Here is a 17,110-nt window from a genome sequence, read left to right as displayed (position 1 = left end):
AAACGCAAACGTCCGGATCCTTCTCCCACAAGGAAGGGGACAGCCCTGAAAGGTGTTGCTGGTCTTCACCTTCCCTTGGCAGCCTATTCACAGGCACAACAGCACTGGGGATCTGTGCTTTCCCAGAGATGTCATATCTCACGGTGCTCGTTCTCGGCAGAGCCTGTTTCCGAAAAGGCAAACGTCTGGCTATTCCTCCTACAAGAAATGTGCCAGCCCTGAAAGCTGTTGCTGGTCCTCACCTTCCCTTGGCAGCCTATTCACAGGCACAACAGCACTGGGGATCTGTGCTTTCCCAGAGATGTCATATCTCACGGTGCTCGTTCTCGGCAGAGCCTGTTTCCCAAAAGGCAAACGTCTGGCTATTCCTCCTACAAGAAATGTGCCAGCCCTGAAAGCTGTTGCTAGTCCTCACCTTCCCTTGGCAGCCTATTCACAGGCACAACAGCACTGGGGATCTGTGCTTTCCCAGAGATGTCATATCTCACGGTGCTCGTTCTCGGCAGAGCCTGTTTCCGAAAAGGCAAACGTCTGGCTATTCCTCCTACAAGAAATGTGCCAGCCCTGAAAGGTGTTGCTGGTCTTCACCTTCCCTTGGCAGCCTATTCACAGGCACAACAGCACTGGGGATCTGTGCTTTCCCAGAGATGTCATATCTCACGGTGCTCGTTCTCGGCAGAGCCTGTTTCCTAAAAGGCAAACGTCCGGATCCTTCTCCCACAAGGAAGGGGACAGCCCTGAAAGCTGTTGCTGGTCTTCACCTTCCCTTGGCAGCCTATTCACAGGCACAACAGCACTGGGGATCTGTGCTTTCCCAGAGATGTCATATCTCACGGTGCTCGTTCTCGGCAGAGCCTGTTTCCCAAAAGGCAAACGTCTGGCTATTCCTCCTACAAGTAATGTGCCAGCCCTGAAAGCTGTTGCTGGTCCTCACCTTCCCTTGGCAGCCTATTCACAGGCACAACAGCACTGGGGATCTGTGCTTTCCCAGAGATGTCATATCTCACGGTGCTCGTTCTCGGCAGAGCCTGTTTCCGAAAAGGCAAACGTCTGGCTATTCCTCCTACAAGAAATGTGCCAGCCCTGAAAGATGTTGCTGGTCCTCACCTTCCCTTGGCAGCCTATTCACAGGCACAACAGCACTGGGGATCTGTGCTTTCCCAGAGATGTCATATCTCACGGTGCTCGTTCTCGGCAGAGCCTGTTTCCCAAAAGGCAAACGTCCGGATCCTTCTCCCACAAGGAAAGGGACAGCCCTGAATGGTGTTGCTGGTCTTCACCTTCCCTTGGCAGCCTATTCACAGGCACAACAGCACTGGGGATCTGTGCTTTCCCAGAGATGTCATATCTCACGGTGCTCGTTCTCGGCACAGCCTGTTTCCGAAAACGCAAACGTCCGGATTCTTCTCCCACAAGAAATGTGCCAGCCCTGAAAGCTGTTGCTAGTCCTCACCTTCCCTTGGCAGCCTATTCACAGGCACAACAGCACTGGGGATCTGTGCTTTCCCAGAGATGTCATATCTCACGGTGCTCGTTCTCGGCAGAGCCTGTTTCCCAAAAGGCAAACGTCTGGCTATTCCTCCTATAAGAAATGTGCCAGCCCTGAAAGCTGTTGCTGGTCCTCACCTTCCCTTGGCAGTCTATTCACAGGCACAACAGCACTGGGGATCTGTGCTTTCCCAGAGATGTCATATCTCACGGTGCTCGTTCTCAGCAGAGCCTGTTTCAAAAAAAGGCAAACGTCTGGCTATTCCTCCTATAAGAAATGTGGCAGCCCTGAAAGCTGTTGCTGGTCCTCACCTTCCCTTGGCAGCCTATTCACAGGCACAACAGCACTGGGGATCTGTGCTTTCCCAGAGATGTCATATCTCACGGTGCTCGTTCTCGGCAGAGCCTGTTTCCGAAAACGCAAACGTCCGGATCCTTCTCCCACAAGGAAGGGGACAGCCCTGAAAGGTGTTGCTGGTCTTCACCTTCCCTTGGCAGCCTATTCACAGGCACAACAGCACTGGGGATCTGTGCTTTCCCAGAGATGTCATATCTCACGGTGCTCGTTCTCGGCAGAGCCTGTTTCCGAAAAGGCAAACGTCTGGCTATTCCTCCTACAAGAAATGTGCCAGCCCTGAAAGCTGTTGCTGGTCCTCACCTTCCCTTGGCAGCCTATTCACAGGCACAATAGCACTGGGGTTCTGTGCTTTCCCAGAGATGTCATATCTCACGGTGCTCGTTCTCGGCAGAGCCTGTTTCCCAAAAGGCAAACGTCTGGCTATTCCTCCTACAAGAAATGTGCCAGCCCTGAAATCTGTTGCTGGTCCTCACCTTCCCTTGGCAGCCTATTCACAGGCACAACAGCACTGGGGATCTGTGCTTTCCCAGAGATGTCATATCTCACGGTGCTCGTTCTCGGCAGAGCCTGTTTCCGAAAAGGCAAACGTCTGGCTATTCCTCCTACAAGAAATGTGCCAGCCCTGAAAGCTGTTGCTAGTCCTCACCTTCCCTTGGCAGCCTATTCACAGGCACAACAGCACTGGGGATCTGTGCTTTCCCAGAGATGTCATATCTCACGGTGCTCGTTCTCGGCAGAGCCTGTTTCCTAAAAGGCAAATGTCTGGCTATTCCTCCTACAAGAAATGTGCCAGCCCTGAAAGCTGTTGCTAGTCCTCACCTTCCCTTGGCAGCCTATTCACAGGCACAACAGCACTGGGGATCTGTGCTTTCCCAGAGATGTCATATCTCACGGTGCTCGTTCTCGGCAGAGCCTGTTTCCTAAAAGGCAAACGTCTGGCTATTCCTCCTATAAGAAATGTGCCAGCCCTGAAAGATGTTGCTGGTCCTCACCTTCCCTTGGCAGCCTATTCACAGGCACAACAGCACTGGGGATCTGTGCTTTCCCAGAGATGTCATATCTCACGGTGCTCGTTCTCGGCAGAGCCTGTTTCCCAAAAGGCAAACGTCTGGCTATTCCTCCTACAAGAAATGTGCCAGCCCTGAAAGCTGTTGCTGGTCCTCACCTTCCCTTGGCAGTCTATTCACAGGCACAACAGCACTGGGGATCTGTGCTTTCCCAGAGATGTCATATCTCACGGTGCTCGTTCTCGGCAGAGCCTGTTTCCGAAAATGCAAACGTCCTGATCCTTCTCCCACAAGGAAGGGGACAGCCCTGAAGGGTGTTGCTGGTCTTCACCTTCCCTTGGCAGCCTATTCACAGGCACAACAGCACTGGGGATCTGTGCTTTCCCAGAGATGTCATATCTCACGGTGCTCGTTCTCGGCAGAGCCTGTTTCCGAAAAGGCAAACGTCCGGATCCTTCTCCCACAAGGAAGGGGACAGCCCTGAAAGGTGTTGCTGGTCTTCACCTTCCCTTGGCAGCCTATTCACAGGCACAACAGCACTGGGGATCTGTGCTTTCCCAGAGATGTCATATCTCACGGTGCTCGTTCTCGGCAGAGCCTGTTTCCGAAAAGGCAAACGTCTGGCTATTCCTCCTACAAGAAATGTGCCAGCCCTGAAAGCTGTTGCTGGTCCTCACCTTCCCTTGGCAGCCTATTCACAGGCACAACAGCACTGGGGATCTGTGCTTTCCCAGAGATGTCATATCTCACGGTGCTCGTTCTCGGCAGAGCCTGTTTCCTAAAAGGCAAACGTCTGGCTATTCCTCCTACAAGAAATGTGGCAGCCCTGATAGCAGTTGCTGGTCCTCACCTTCCCTTGGCAGCCTATTCACAGGCACAACAGCACTGGGGATCTGTGCTTTCCCAGAGATGTCATATCTCACGGTGCTCGTTCTCGGCAGAGCCTGTTTCCGAAAAGGCAAACGTCCGGATCCTTCTCCCACAAGGAAGGGGACAGCCCTGAAAGGTGTTGCTGGTCTTCACCTTCCCTTGGCAGCCTATTCACAGGCACAACAGCACTGGGGATCTGTGCTTTCCCAGAGATGTCATATCTCACGGTGCTCGTTCTCGGCAGAGCCTGTTTCCGAAAAGGCAAACGTCTGGCTATTCCTCCTACAAGAAATGTGCCAGCCCTGAAAGCTGTTGCTGGTCCTCACCTTCCCTTGGCAGCCTATTCACAGGCACAACAGCACTGGGGATCTGTGCTTTCCCAGAGATGTCATATCTCACGGTGCTCGTTCTCGGCAGAGCCTGTTTCCGAAAAGGCAAACGTCTGGCTATTCCTCCTACAAGAAATGTGGCAGCCCTGAAAGCTGTTGCTAGTCCTCACCTTCCCTTGGCAGCCTATTCACAGGCACAACAGCACTGGGGATCTGTGCTTTCCCAGAGATGTCATATCTCACGGTGCTCGTTCTCGGCAGAGCCTGTTTCCGAAAAGGCAAACGTCTGGCTATTCCTCCTACAAGAAATGTGGCAGCCCTGAAAGCTGTTGCTGGTCCTCACCTTCCCTTGGCAGCCTATTCACAGGCACAACAGCACTGGGGATCTGTGCTTTCCCAGAGATGTCATATCTCACGGTGCTCGTTCTCGGCAGAGCCTGTTTCTGAAAAGGCAAACGTCCGGATCCTTCTCCCACAAGGAAGGGGACAGCCCTGAAAGGTGTTGCTGGTCTTCACCTTCCCTTGGCAGCCTATTCACAGGCACAACAGCACTGGGGATCTGTGCTTTCCCAGAGATGTCATATCTCACGGTGCTCGTTCTCGGCAGAGCCTGTTTCCCAAAAGGCAAACGTCTGGCTATTCCTCCTACAAGTAATGTGCCAGCCCTGAAAGCTGTTGCTGGTCCTCACCTTCCCTTGGCAGCCTATTCACAGGCACAACAGCACTGGGGATCTGTGCTTTCCCACAGATGTCATATCTCACGGTGCTCGTTCTCGGCAGAGCCTGTTTCCGAAAAGGCAAACGTCTGGCTATTCCTCCTACAAGAAATGTGCCAGCCCTGAAAGCTGTTGCTGGTCCTCACCTTCCCTTGGCAGCCTATTCACAGGCACAACAGCACTGGGGATCTGTGCTTTCCCAGAGATGTCATATCTCACGGTGCTCGTTCTCGGCAGAGCCTGTTTCCCAAAAGGCAAACGTCTGGCTATTCCTCCTACAAGAAATGTGGCAGCCCTGAAAGCTGTTGCTAGTCCTCACCTTCCCTTGGCAGCCTATTCACAGGCACAACAGCACTGGGGATCTGTGCTTTCCCAGAGATGTCATATCTCACGGTGCTCGTTCTCGGCACAGCCTGTTTCCGAAAACGCAAACGTCCGGATTCTTCTCCCACAAGGAAGGGGACAGCCCTGAAAGGTGTTGCTGGTCTTCACCTTCCCTTGGCAGCCTATTCACAGGCACAACAGCACTGGGGATCTGTGCTTTCCCAGAGATGTCATATCTCACGGTGCTCGTTCTCGGCACAGCCTGTTTCCGAAAACGCAAACGTCCGGATTCTTCTCCCACAAGAAATGTGCCAGCCCTGAAAGCTGTTGCTAGTCCTCACCTTCCCTTGGCAGCCTATTCACAGGCACAACAGCACTGGGGATCTGTGCTTTCCCAGAGATGTCATATCTCACGGTGCTCGTTCTCGGCAGAGCCTGTTTCCGAAAAGGCAAACGTCTGGCTATTCCTCCTATAAGAAATGTGCCAGCCCTGAAAGCTGTTGCTGGTCCTCACCTTCCCTTGGCAGTCTATTCACAGGCACAACAGCACTGGGGATCTGTGCTTTCCCAGAGATGTCATATCTCACGGTGCTCGTTCTCAGCAGAGCCTGTTTCAAAAAAAGGCAAACGTCTGGCTATTCCTCCTATAAGAAATGTGGCAGCCCTGAAAGATGTTGCTGGTCCTCACCTTCCCTTGGCAGCCTATTCACAGGCACAACAGCACTGGGGATCTGTGCTTTCCCAGAGATGTCATATCTCACGGTGCTCGTTCTCGGCAGAGCCTGTTTCCGAAAATGCAAACGTCCTGATCCTTCTCCCACAAGGAAGGGGACAGCCCTGAAGGGTGTTGCTGGTCTTCACCTTCCCTTGGCAGCCTATTCACAGGCACAACAGCACTGGGGATCTGTGCTTTCCCAGAGATGTCATATCTCACGGTGCTCGTTCTCGGCAGAGCCTGTTTCCGAAAAGGCAAACGTCCGGATCCTTCTCCCACAAGGAAGGGGACAGCCCTGAAAGGTGTTGCTGGTCTTCACCTTCCCTTGGCAGCCTATTCACAGGCACAACAGCACTGGGGATCTGTGCTTTCCCAGAGATGTCATATCTCACGGTGCTCGTTCTCGGCAGAGCCTGTTTCCTAAAAGGCAAACGTCTGGCTATTCCTCCTACAAGAAATGTGCCAGCCCTGAAAGCTGTTGCTGGTCCTCACCTTCCCTTGGCAGCCTATTCACCGGCACAACAGCACTGGGGATCTGTGCTTTCCCAGAGATGTCATATCTCACAGTGCTCGTTCTCGGCAGAGCCTGTTTCCTAAAAGGCAAACGTCTGGCTATTCCTCCTACAAGAAATGTGGCAGCCCTGATAGCAGTTGCTGGTCCTCACCTTCCCTTGGCAGCCTATTCACAGGCACAACAGCACTGGGGATCTGTGCTTTCCCAGAGATGTCATATCTCACGGTGCTCGTTCTCGGCACAGCCTGTTTCCGAAAACGCAAACGTCCGGATCCTTCTCCCACAAGGAAGGGGACAGCCCTGAAAGGTGTTGCTGGTCTTCACCTTCCCTTGGCAGCCTATTCACAGGCACAACAGCACTGGGGATCTGTGCTTTCCCAGAGATGTCATATCTCACGGTGCTCGTTCTCGGCAGAGCCTGTTTCCGAAAAGGCAAACGTCTGGCTATTCCTCCTACAAGAAATGTGCCAGCCCTGAAAGCTGTTGCTGGTCCTCACCTTCCCTTGGCAGCCTATTCACAGGCACAACAGCACTGGGGATCTGTGCTTTCCCAGAGATGTCATATCTCACGGTGCTCGTTCTCGGCAGAGCCTGTTTCCCAAAAGGCAAACGTCTGGCTATTCCTCCTACAAGAAATGTGCCAGCCCTGAAAGCTGTTGCTAGTCCTCACCTTCCCTTGGCAGCCTATTCACAGGCACAACAGCACTGGGGATCTGTGCTTTCCCAGAGATGTCATATCTCACGGTGCTCGTTCTCGGCAGAGCCTGTTTCCGAAAAGGCAAACGTCTGGCTATTCCTCCTACAAGAAATGTGGCAGCCCTGAAAGCTGTTGCTGGTCCTCACCTTCCCTTGGCAGCCTATTCACAGGCACAACAGCACTGGGGATCTGTGCTTTCCCAGAGATGTCATATCTCACGGTGCTCGTTCTCGGCAGAGCCTGTTTCCGAAAAGGCAAACGTCCGGATCCTTCTCCCACAAGGAAGGGGACAGCCCTGAAAGGTGTTGCTGGTCTTCACCTTCCCTTGGCAGCCTATTCACAGGCACAACAGCACTGGGGATCTGTGCTTTCCCAGAGATGTCATATCTCACGGTGCTCGTTCTCGGCAGAGCCTGTTTCCCAAAAGGCAAACGTCTGGCTATTCCTCCTACAAGTAATGTGCCAGCCCTGAAAGCTGTTGCTGGTCCTCACCTTCCCTTGGCAGCCTATTCACAGGCACAACAGCACTGGGGATCTGTGCTTTCCCAGAGATGTCATATCTCACGGTGCTCGTTCTCGGCAGAGCCTGTTTCCGAAAAGGCAAACGTCTGGCTATTCCTCCTACAAGAAATGTGCCAGCCCTGAAAGATGTTGCTGGTCCTCACCTTCCCTTGGCAGCCTATTCACAGGCACAACAGCACTGGGGATCTGTGCTTTCCCAGAGATGTCATATCTCACGGTGCTCGTTCTCGGCAGAGCCTGTTTCCCAAAAGGCAAACGTCTGGCTATTCCTCCTACAAGAAATGTGGCAGCCCTGAAAGCTGTTGCTAGTCCTCACCTTCCCTTGGCAGCCTATTCACAGGCACAACAGCACTGGGGATCTGTGCTTTCCCAGAGATGTCATATCTCACGGTGCTCGTTCTCGGCACAGCCTGTTTCCGAAAACGCAAACGTCCGGATTCTTCTCCCACAAGGAAGGGGACAGCCCTGAAAGGTGTTGCTGGTCTTCACCTTCCCTTGGCAGCCTATTCACAGGCACAACAGCACTGGGGATCTGTGCTTTCCCAGAGATGTCATATCTCACGGTGCTCGTTCTCGGCAGAGCCTGTTTCCTAAAAGGCAAACGTCTGGCTATTCCTCCTATAAGAAATGTGCCAGCCCTGAAAGCTGTTGCTGGTCCTCACCTTCCCTTGGCAGTCTATTCACAGGCACAACAGCACTGGGGATCTGTGCTTTCCCAGAGATGTCATATCTCACGGTGCTCGTTCTCGGCAGAGCCTGTTTCAAAAAAAGGCAAACGTCTGGCTATTCCTCCTATAAGAAATGTGCCAGCCCTGAAAGCTGTTGCTGGTCCTCACCTTCCCTTGGCAGCCTATTCACAGGCACAACAGCACTGGGGATCTGTGCTTTCCCAGAGATGTCATATCTCACGGTGCTCGTTCTCGGCAGAGCCTGTTTCCGAAAACGCAAACGTCCGGATCCTTCTCCCACAAGGAAGGGGACAGCCCTGAAAGTTGTTGCTGGTCTTCACCTTCCCTTGGCAGCCTATTCACAGGCACAACAGCACTGGGGATCTGTGCTTTCCCAGAGATGTCATATCTCACGGTGCTCGTTCTCGGCAGAGCCTGTTTCCGAAAACGCAAACGTCCGGATCCTTCTCCCACAAGGAAGGGGACAGCCCTGAAAGGTGTTGCTGGTCTTCACCTTCCCTTGGCAGCCTATTCACAGGCACAACAGCACTGGGGATCTGTGCTTTCCCAGAGATGTCATATCTCACGGTTCTCGTTCTCGGCAGAGCCTGTTTCCGAAAACGCAAACGTCTGGCTATTCCTCCTATAAGAAATGTGCCAGCCCTGAAAGCTGTTGCTGGTCTTCACCTTCCCTTGGCAGCCTATTCACAGGCACAACAGCACTGGGGATCTGTGCTTTCCCAGAGATGTCATATCTCACGGTGCTCGTTCTCGGCAGAGCCTGTTTCCGAAAAGGCAAACGTCTGGCTATTCCTCCTACAAGAAATGTGGCAGCCCTGAAAGCTGTTGCTGGTCCTCACCTTCCCTTGGCAGCCTATTCACAGGCACAACAGCACTGGGGATCTGTGCTTTCCCAGAGATGTCATATCTCACGGTGCTCGTTCTCGGCAGAGCCTGTTTCCGAAAAGGCAAACGTCCGGATCCTTCTCCCACAAGGAAGGGGACAGCCCTGAAAGGTGTTGCTGGTCTTCACCTTCCCTTGGCAGCCTATTCACAGGCACAACAGCACTGGGGATCTGTGCTTTCCCAGAGATGTCATATCTCACGGTGCTCGTTCTCGGCAGAGCCTGTTTCCCAAAAGGCAAACGTCTGGCTATTCCTCCTACAAGTAATGTGCCAGCCCTGAAAGCTGTTGCTGGTCCTCACCTTCCCTTGGCAGCCTATTCACAGGCACAACAGCACTGGGGATCTGTGCTTTCCCAGAGATGTCATATCTCACGGTGCTCGTTCTCGGCAGAGCCTGTTTCCGAAAAGGCAAACGTCTGGCTATTCCTCCTACAAGAAATGTGCCAGCCCTGAAAGATGTTGCTGGTCCTCACCTTCCCTTGGCAGCCTATTCACAGGCACAACAGCACTGGGGATCTGTGCTTTCCCAGAGATGTCATATCTCACGGTGCTCGTTCTCGGCAGAGCCTGTTTCAAAAAAAGGCAAACGTCTGGCTATTCCTCCTATAAGAAATGTGCCAGCCCTGAAAGCTGTTGCTGGTCCTCACCTTCCCTTGGCAGCCTATTCACAGGCACAACAGCACTGGGGATCTGTGCTTTCCCAGAGATGTCATATCTCACGGTGCTCGTTCTCGGCAGAGCCTGTTTCCGAAAACGCAAACGTCCGGATCCTTCTCCCACAAGGAAGGGGACAGCCCTGAAAGTTGTTGCTGGTCTTCACCTTCCCTTGGCAGCCTATTCACAGGCACAACAGCACTGGGGATCTGTGCTTTCCCAGAGATGTCATATCTCACGGTGCTCGTTCTCGGCAGAGCCTGTTTCCGAAAACGCAAACGTCCGGATCCTTCTCCCACAAGGAAGGGGACAGCCCTGAAAGGTGTTGCTGGTCTTCACCTTCCCTTGGCAGCCTATTCACAGGCACAACAGCACTGGGGATCTGTGCTTTCCCAGAGATGTCATATCTCACGGTTCTCGTTCTCGGCAGAGCCTGTTTCCGAAAACGCAAACGTCTGGCTATTCCTCCTATAAGAAATGTGCCAGCCCTGAAAGCTGTTGCTGGTCTTCACCTTCCCTTGGCAGCCTATTCACAGGCACAACAGCACTGGGGATCTGTGCTTTCCCAGAGATGTCATATCTCACGGTGCTCGTTCTCGGCAGAGCCTGTTTCCCAAAAGGCAAACGTCTGGCTATTCCTCCTACAAGAAATGTGCCAGCCCTGAAAGCTGTTGCTAGTCCTCACCTTCCCTTGGCAGCCTATTCACAGGCACAACAGCACTGGGGATCTGTGCTTTCCCAGAGATCTCATATCTCACGGTGCTCGTTCTCGGCAGAGCCTGTTTCCGAAAAGGCAAACGTCTGGCTATTCCTCCTATAAGAAATGTGGCAGCCCTGAAAGCTGTTGCTGGTCCTCACCTTCCCTTGGCAGCCTATTCACAGGCACAACAGCACTGGGGATCTGTGCTTTCCCAGAGATGTCATATCTCACGGTGCTCGTTCTCGGCAGAGCCTGTTTCCGAAAAGGCAAACGTCTGGCTATTCCTCCTACAAGAAATGTGCCAGCCCTGAAAGCTGTTGCTGGTCCTCACCTTCCCTTGGCAGCCTATTCACAGGCACAACAGCACTGGGGATCTGTGCTTTCCCAGAGATGTCATATCTCACGGTGCTCGTTCTCGGCAGAGCCTGTTTCCGAAAAGGCAAACGTCTGGCTATTCCTCCTACAAGAAATGTGCCAGCCCTGAAAGCTGTTGCTGGTCCTCACCTTCCCTTGGCAGTCTATTCACAGGCACAACAGCACTGGGGATCTGTGCTTTCCCAGAGATGTCATATCTCACGGTGCTCGTTCTCGGCAGAGCCTGTTTCCGTAAACGCAAACGTCCGGATCCTTCTCCCACAAGGAAGGGGATAGCCCTGAAAGGTGTTGCTGGTCTTCACCTTCCCTTGGCAGCCTATTCACAGGCACAACAGCACTGGGGATCTGTGCTTTCCCAGAGATGTCATATCTCACGGTGCTCGTTCTCGGCAGAGCCTGTTTCTGAAAAGGCAAACGTCCGGATCCTTCTCCCACAAGGAAGGGGACAGCCCTGAAAGCTGTTGCTGGTCCTCACCTTCCCTTGGCAGCCTATTCACAGGCACAACAGCACTGGGGATCTGTGCTTTCCCAGAGATGTCATATCTCACGGTGCTCGTTCTCGGCAGAGCCTGTTTCCCAAAAGGCAAACGTCTGGCTATTCCTCCTACAAGTAATGTGCCAGCCCTGAAAGCTGTTGCTGGTCCTCACCTTCCCTTGGCAGCCTATTCACAGGCACAACAGCACTGGGGATCTGTGCTTTCCCAGAGATGTCATATCTCACGGTGCTCGTTCTCGGCAGAGCCTGTTTCCGAAAAGGCAAACGTCTGGCTATTCCTCCTACAAGAAATGTGGCAGCCCTGAAAGCTGTTGCTGGTCCTCACCTTCCCTTGGCAGCCTATTCACAGGCACAACAGCACTGGGGATCTGTGCTTTCCCAGAGATGTCATATCTCACGGTGCTCGTTCTCGGCAGAGCCTGTTTCCCAAAAGGCAAAGGTCTGGCTATTCCTCCTACAAGAAATGTGGCAGCCCTGAAAGCTGTTGCTAGTCCTCACCTTCCCTTGGCAGCCTATTCACAGGCACAACAGCACTGGGGATCTGTGCTTTCCCAGAGATGTCATATCTCACGGTGCTCGTTCTCGGCACAGCCTGTTTCCGAAAACGCAAACGTCCGGATTCTTCTCCCACAAGGAAGGGGACAGCCCTGAAAGGTGTTGCTGGTCTTCACCTTCCCTTGGCAGCCTATTCACAGGCACAACAGCACTGGGGATCTGTGCTTTCCCAGAGATGTCATATCTCACGGTGCTCGTTCTCGGCAGAGCCTGTTTCCGAAAAGGCAAACGTCTGGCTATTCCTCCTACAAGTAATGTGCCAGCCCTGAAAGCTGTTGCTGGTCCTCACCTTCCCTTGGCAGCCTATTCACAGGCACAACAGCACTGGGGATCTGTGCTTTCCCAGAGATGTCATATCTCACGGTGCTCGTTCTCGGCAGAGCCTGTTTCCGAAAACGCAAACGTCTGGCTATTCCTCCTACAAGAAATGTGGCAGCCCTGAAAGCTGTTGCTGGTCCTCACCTTCCCTTGGCAGCCTATTCACAGGCACAACAGCACTGGGGATCTGTGCTTTCCCAGAGATGTCATATCTCACGGTGCTCGTTCTCGGCAGAGCCTGTTTCCGAAAAGGCAAACGTCCGGATCCTTCTCCCACAAGGAAGGGGACAGCCCTGAAAGGTGTTGCTGGTCTTCACCTTCCCTTGGCAGCCTATTCACAGGCACAACAGCACTGGGGATCTGTGCTTTCCCAGAGATGTCATATCTCACGGTGCTCGTTCTCGGCAGAGCCTGTTTCCTAAAAGGCAAACGTCTGGCTATTCCTCCTACAAGAAATGTGCCAGCCCTGAAAGCTGTTGCTGGTCTTCACCTTCCCTTGGCAGCCTATTCACAGGCACAACAGCACTGGGGATCTGTGCTTTCCCAGAGATGTCATATCTCACGGTGCTCGTTCTCGGCAGAGCCTGTTTCCGAAAAGGCAAACGTCTGGCTATTCCTCCTACAAGAAATGTGGCAGCCCTGAAAGCTGTTGCTGGTCCTCACCTTCCCTTGGCAGCCTATTCACAGGCACAACAGCACTGGGGATCTGTGCTTTCCCAGAGATGTCATATCTCACGGTGCTCGTTCTCGGCAGAGCCTGTTTCCGAAAACGCAAACGTCCGGATCCTTCTCCCACAAGGAAGGGGACAGCCCTGAAAGGTGTTGCTGGTCTTCACCTTCCCTTGGCAGCCTATTCACAGGCACAACAGCACTGGGGATCTGTGCTTTCCCAGAGATGTCATATCTCACGGTGCTCGTTCTCGGCAGAGCCTGTTTCCGAAAAGGCAAACGTCTGGCTATTCCTCCTACAAGAAATGTGCCAGCCCTGAAAGATGTTGCTGGTCCTCACCTTCCCTTGGCAGCCTATTCACAGGCACAACAGCACTGGGGATCTGTGCTTTCCCAGAGATGTCATATCTCACGGTGCTCGTTCTCGGCAGAGCCTGTTTCCCAAAAGGCAAAGGTCTGGCTATTCCTCCTACAAGAAATGTGGCAGCCCTGAAAGCTGTTGCTAGTCCTCACCTTCCCTTGGCAGCCTATTCACAGGCACAACAGCACTGGGGATCTGTGCTTTCCCAGAGATGTCATATCTCACGGTGCTCGTTCTCGGCACAGCCTGTTTCCGAAAACGCAAACGTCCGGATTCTTCTCCCACAAGGAAGGGGACAGCCCTGAAAGGTGTTGCTGGTCTTCACCTTCCCTTGGCAGCCTATTCACAGGCACAACAGCACTGGGGATCTGTGCTTTCCCAGAGATGTCATATCTCACGGTGCTCGTTCTCGGCAGAGCCTGTTTCCGAAAAGGCAAACGTCTGGCTATTCCTCCTACAAGTAATGTGCCAGCCCTGAAAGCTGTTGCTGGTCCTCACCTTCCCTTGGCAGCCTATTCACAGGCACAACAGCACTGGGGATCTGTGCTTTCCCAGAGATGTCATATCTCACGGTGCTCGTTCTCGGCAGAGCCTGTTTCCGAAAAGGCAAACGTCTGGCTATTCCTCCTACAAGAAATGTGGCAGCCCTGAAAGCTGTTGCTGGTCCTCACCTTCCCTTGGCAGCCTATTCACAGGCACAACAGCACTGGGGATCTGTGCTTTCCCAGAGATGTCATATCTCACGGTGCTCGTTCTCGGCAGAGCCTGTTTCCGAAAAGGCAAACGTCCGGATCCTTCTCCCACAAGGAAGGGGACAGCCCTGAAAGGTGTTGCTGGTCTTCACCTTCCCTTGGCAGCCTATTCACAGGCACAACAGCACTGGGGATCTGTGCTTTCCCAGAGATGTCATATCTCACGGTGCTCGTTCTCGGCAGAGCCTGTTTCCTAAAAGGCAAACGTCTGGCTATTCCTCCTACAAGAAATGTGCCAGCCCTGAAAGCTGTTGCTGGTCCTCACCTTCCCTTGGCAGCCTATTCACAGGCACAACAGCACTGGGGATCTGTGCTTTCCCAGAGATGTCATATCTCACGGTGCTCGTTCTCGGCAGAGCCTGTTTCCGAAAAGGCAAACGTCTGGCTATTCCTCCTACAAGAAATGTGGCAGCCCTGAAAGCTGTTGCTGGTCCTCACCTTCCCTTGGCAGCCTATTCACAGGCACAACAGCACTGGGGATCTGTGCTTTTCCAGAGATGTCATATCTCACGGTGCTCGTTCTCGGCAGAGCCTGTTTCCGAAAACGCAAACGTCCGGATCCTTCTCCCACAAGGAAGGGGACAGCCCTGAAAGGTGTTGCTGGTCTTCACCTTCCCTTGGCAGCCTATTCACAGGCACAACAGCACTGGGGATCTGTGCTTTCCCAGAGATGTCATATCTCACGGTGCTCGTTCTCGGCAGAGCCTGTTTCCGAAAAGGCAAAGGTCTATCTATTCCTCCTATAAGAAATGTGCCAGCCCTGAAAGCTGTTGCTGGTCCTCACCTTCCCTTGGCAGCCTATTCACAGGCACAACAGCACTGGGGATCTGTGCTTTCCCAGAGATGTCATATCTCATGGTGCTCGTTCTCGGCAGAGCCTGTTTCCCAAAAGGCAAACTTCCGGATCCTTCTCCCACAAGGAAGGGGACAGCCCTGAAAGCTGTTGCTGGTCCTCACCTTCCCTTGGCAGTCTATTCACAGGCACAACAGCACTGGGGATCTGTGCTTTCCCAGAGATGTCATATCTCACGGTGCTCGTTCTCGGCAGAGCCTGTTTCCTAAAAGGCAAACGTCTGGCTATTCCTCCTACAAGAAATGTGCCAGCCCTGAAAGCTGTTGCTGGTCCTCACCTTCCCTTGGCAGCCTATTCACAGGCACAACAGCACTGGGGATCTGTGCTTTCCCAGAGATGTCATATCTCATGGTGCTCGTTCTCAGCAGAGCCTGTTTCAAAAAAAGGCAAACATCTGGCTATTCCTCCTACAAGAAATGTGGCAGCCCTGAAAGCTGTTGCTGGTCCTCACCTTCCCTTGGCAGCCTATTCACAGGCACAACAGCACTGGGGATCTGTGCTTTCCCAGAGATGTCATATCTCACGGTGCTCGTTCTCGGCAGAGCCTCTTTCCGAAAGGCAAACGTCCGGATCCTTCTCCCAGAAGGAAGGGGACAGCCCTGAAAGGTGTTGCTGGTCTTCACCTTCCCTTGGCAGCCTATTCACAGGCACAACAGCACTGGGGATCTGTGCTTTCCCAGAGATGTCATATCTCACGGTGCTCGTTCTCGGCAGAGCCTGTTTCCTAAAAGGCAAACGTCTGGCTATTCCTCCTATAAGAAATGTGCCAGCCCTGAAAGATGTTGCTGGTCCTCACCTTCCCTTGGCAGCCTATTCACAGGCACAACAGCACTGGGGATCTGTGCTTTCCCAGAGATGTCATATCTCACGGTGCTCGTTCTCGGCAGAGCCTGTTTCCGAAAAGGCAAACGTCCGGATCCTTCTCCCACAAGGAAGGGGACAGCCCTGAAAGCTGTTGCTGGTCTTCACCTTCCCTTGGCAGCCTATTCACAGGCACAACAGCACTGGGGATCTGTGCTTTCCCAGAGATGTCATATCTCACGGTGCTCGTTCTCGGCAGAGCCTGTTTCCGAAAAGGCAAACGTCTGGCTATTCCTCCTACAAGAAATGTGGCAGCCCTGAAAGCTGTTGCTGGTCCTCACCTTCCCTTGGCAGCCTATTCACAGGCACAATAGCACTGGGGTTCTGTGCTTTCCCAGAGATGTCATATCTCACGGTGCTCGTTCTCGGCAGAGCCTGTTTCCTAAAAGGCAAACGTCTGGCTATTCCTCCTACAAGAAATGTGCCAGCCCTGAAATCTGTTGCTGGTCCTCACCTTCCCTTGGCAGCCTATTCACAGGCACAACAGCACTGGGGATCTGTGCTTTCCCAGAGATGTCATATCTCACGGTGCTCGTTCTCGGCAGAGCCTGTTTCCGAAAAGGCAAACGTCTGGCTATTCCTCCTACAAGAAATGTGGCAGCCCTGATAGCAGTTGCTGGTCCTCACCTTCCCTTGGCAGCCTATTCACAGGCACAACAGCACTGGGGATCTGTGCTTTCCCAGAGATGTCATATCTCACGGTGCTCGTTCTCGGCAGAGCCTGTTTCCTAAAAGGCAAACGTCTGGCTATTCCTCCTACAAGAAATGTGCCAGCCCTGAAAGCTGTTGCTAGTCCTCACCTTCCCTTGGCAGCCTATTCACAGGCACAACAGCACTGGGGATCTGTGCTTTCCCAGAGATGTCATATCTCACGGTGCTCGTTCTCGGCAGAGCCTGTTTCCTAAAAGGCAAACGTCTGGCTATTCCTCCTATAAGAAATGTGCCAGCCCTGAAAGATGTTGCTGGTCCTCACCTTCCCTTGGCAGCCTATTCACAGGCACAACAGCACTGGGGATCTGTGCTTTCCCAGAGATGTCATATCTCACGGTGCTCGTTCTCGGCAGAGCCTGTTTCCCAAAAGGCAAACGTCTGGCTATTCCTCCTACAAGAAATGTGCCAGCCCTGAAAGCTGTTGCTGGTCCTCACCTTCCCTTGGCAGTCTATTCACAGGCACAACAGCACTGGGGATCTGTGCTTTCCCAGAGATGTCATATCTCACGGTGCTCGTTCTCGGCAGAGCCTGTTTCCGAAAATGCAAACGTCCTGATCCTTCTCCCACAAGGAAGGGGACAGCCCTGAAGGGTGTTGCTGGTCTTCACCTTCCCTTGGCAGCCTATTCACAGGCACAACAGCACTGGGGATCTGTGCTTTCCCAGAGATGTCATATCTCACGGTGCTCGTT

This window comes from Buteo buteo, chromosome 7, assembly GCF_964188355.1.
Source record: "Buteo buteo chromosome 7, bButBut1.hap1.1, whole genome shotgun sequence".
Lineage (NCBI taxonomy): Eukaryota > Metazoa > Chordata > Aves > Accipitriformes > Accipitridae > Buteo > Buteo buteo.
Note: the sequence above shows the minus strand (reverse complement) of the source record.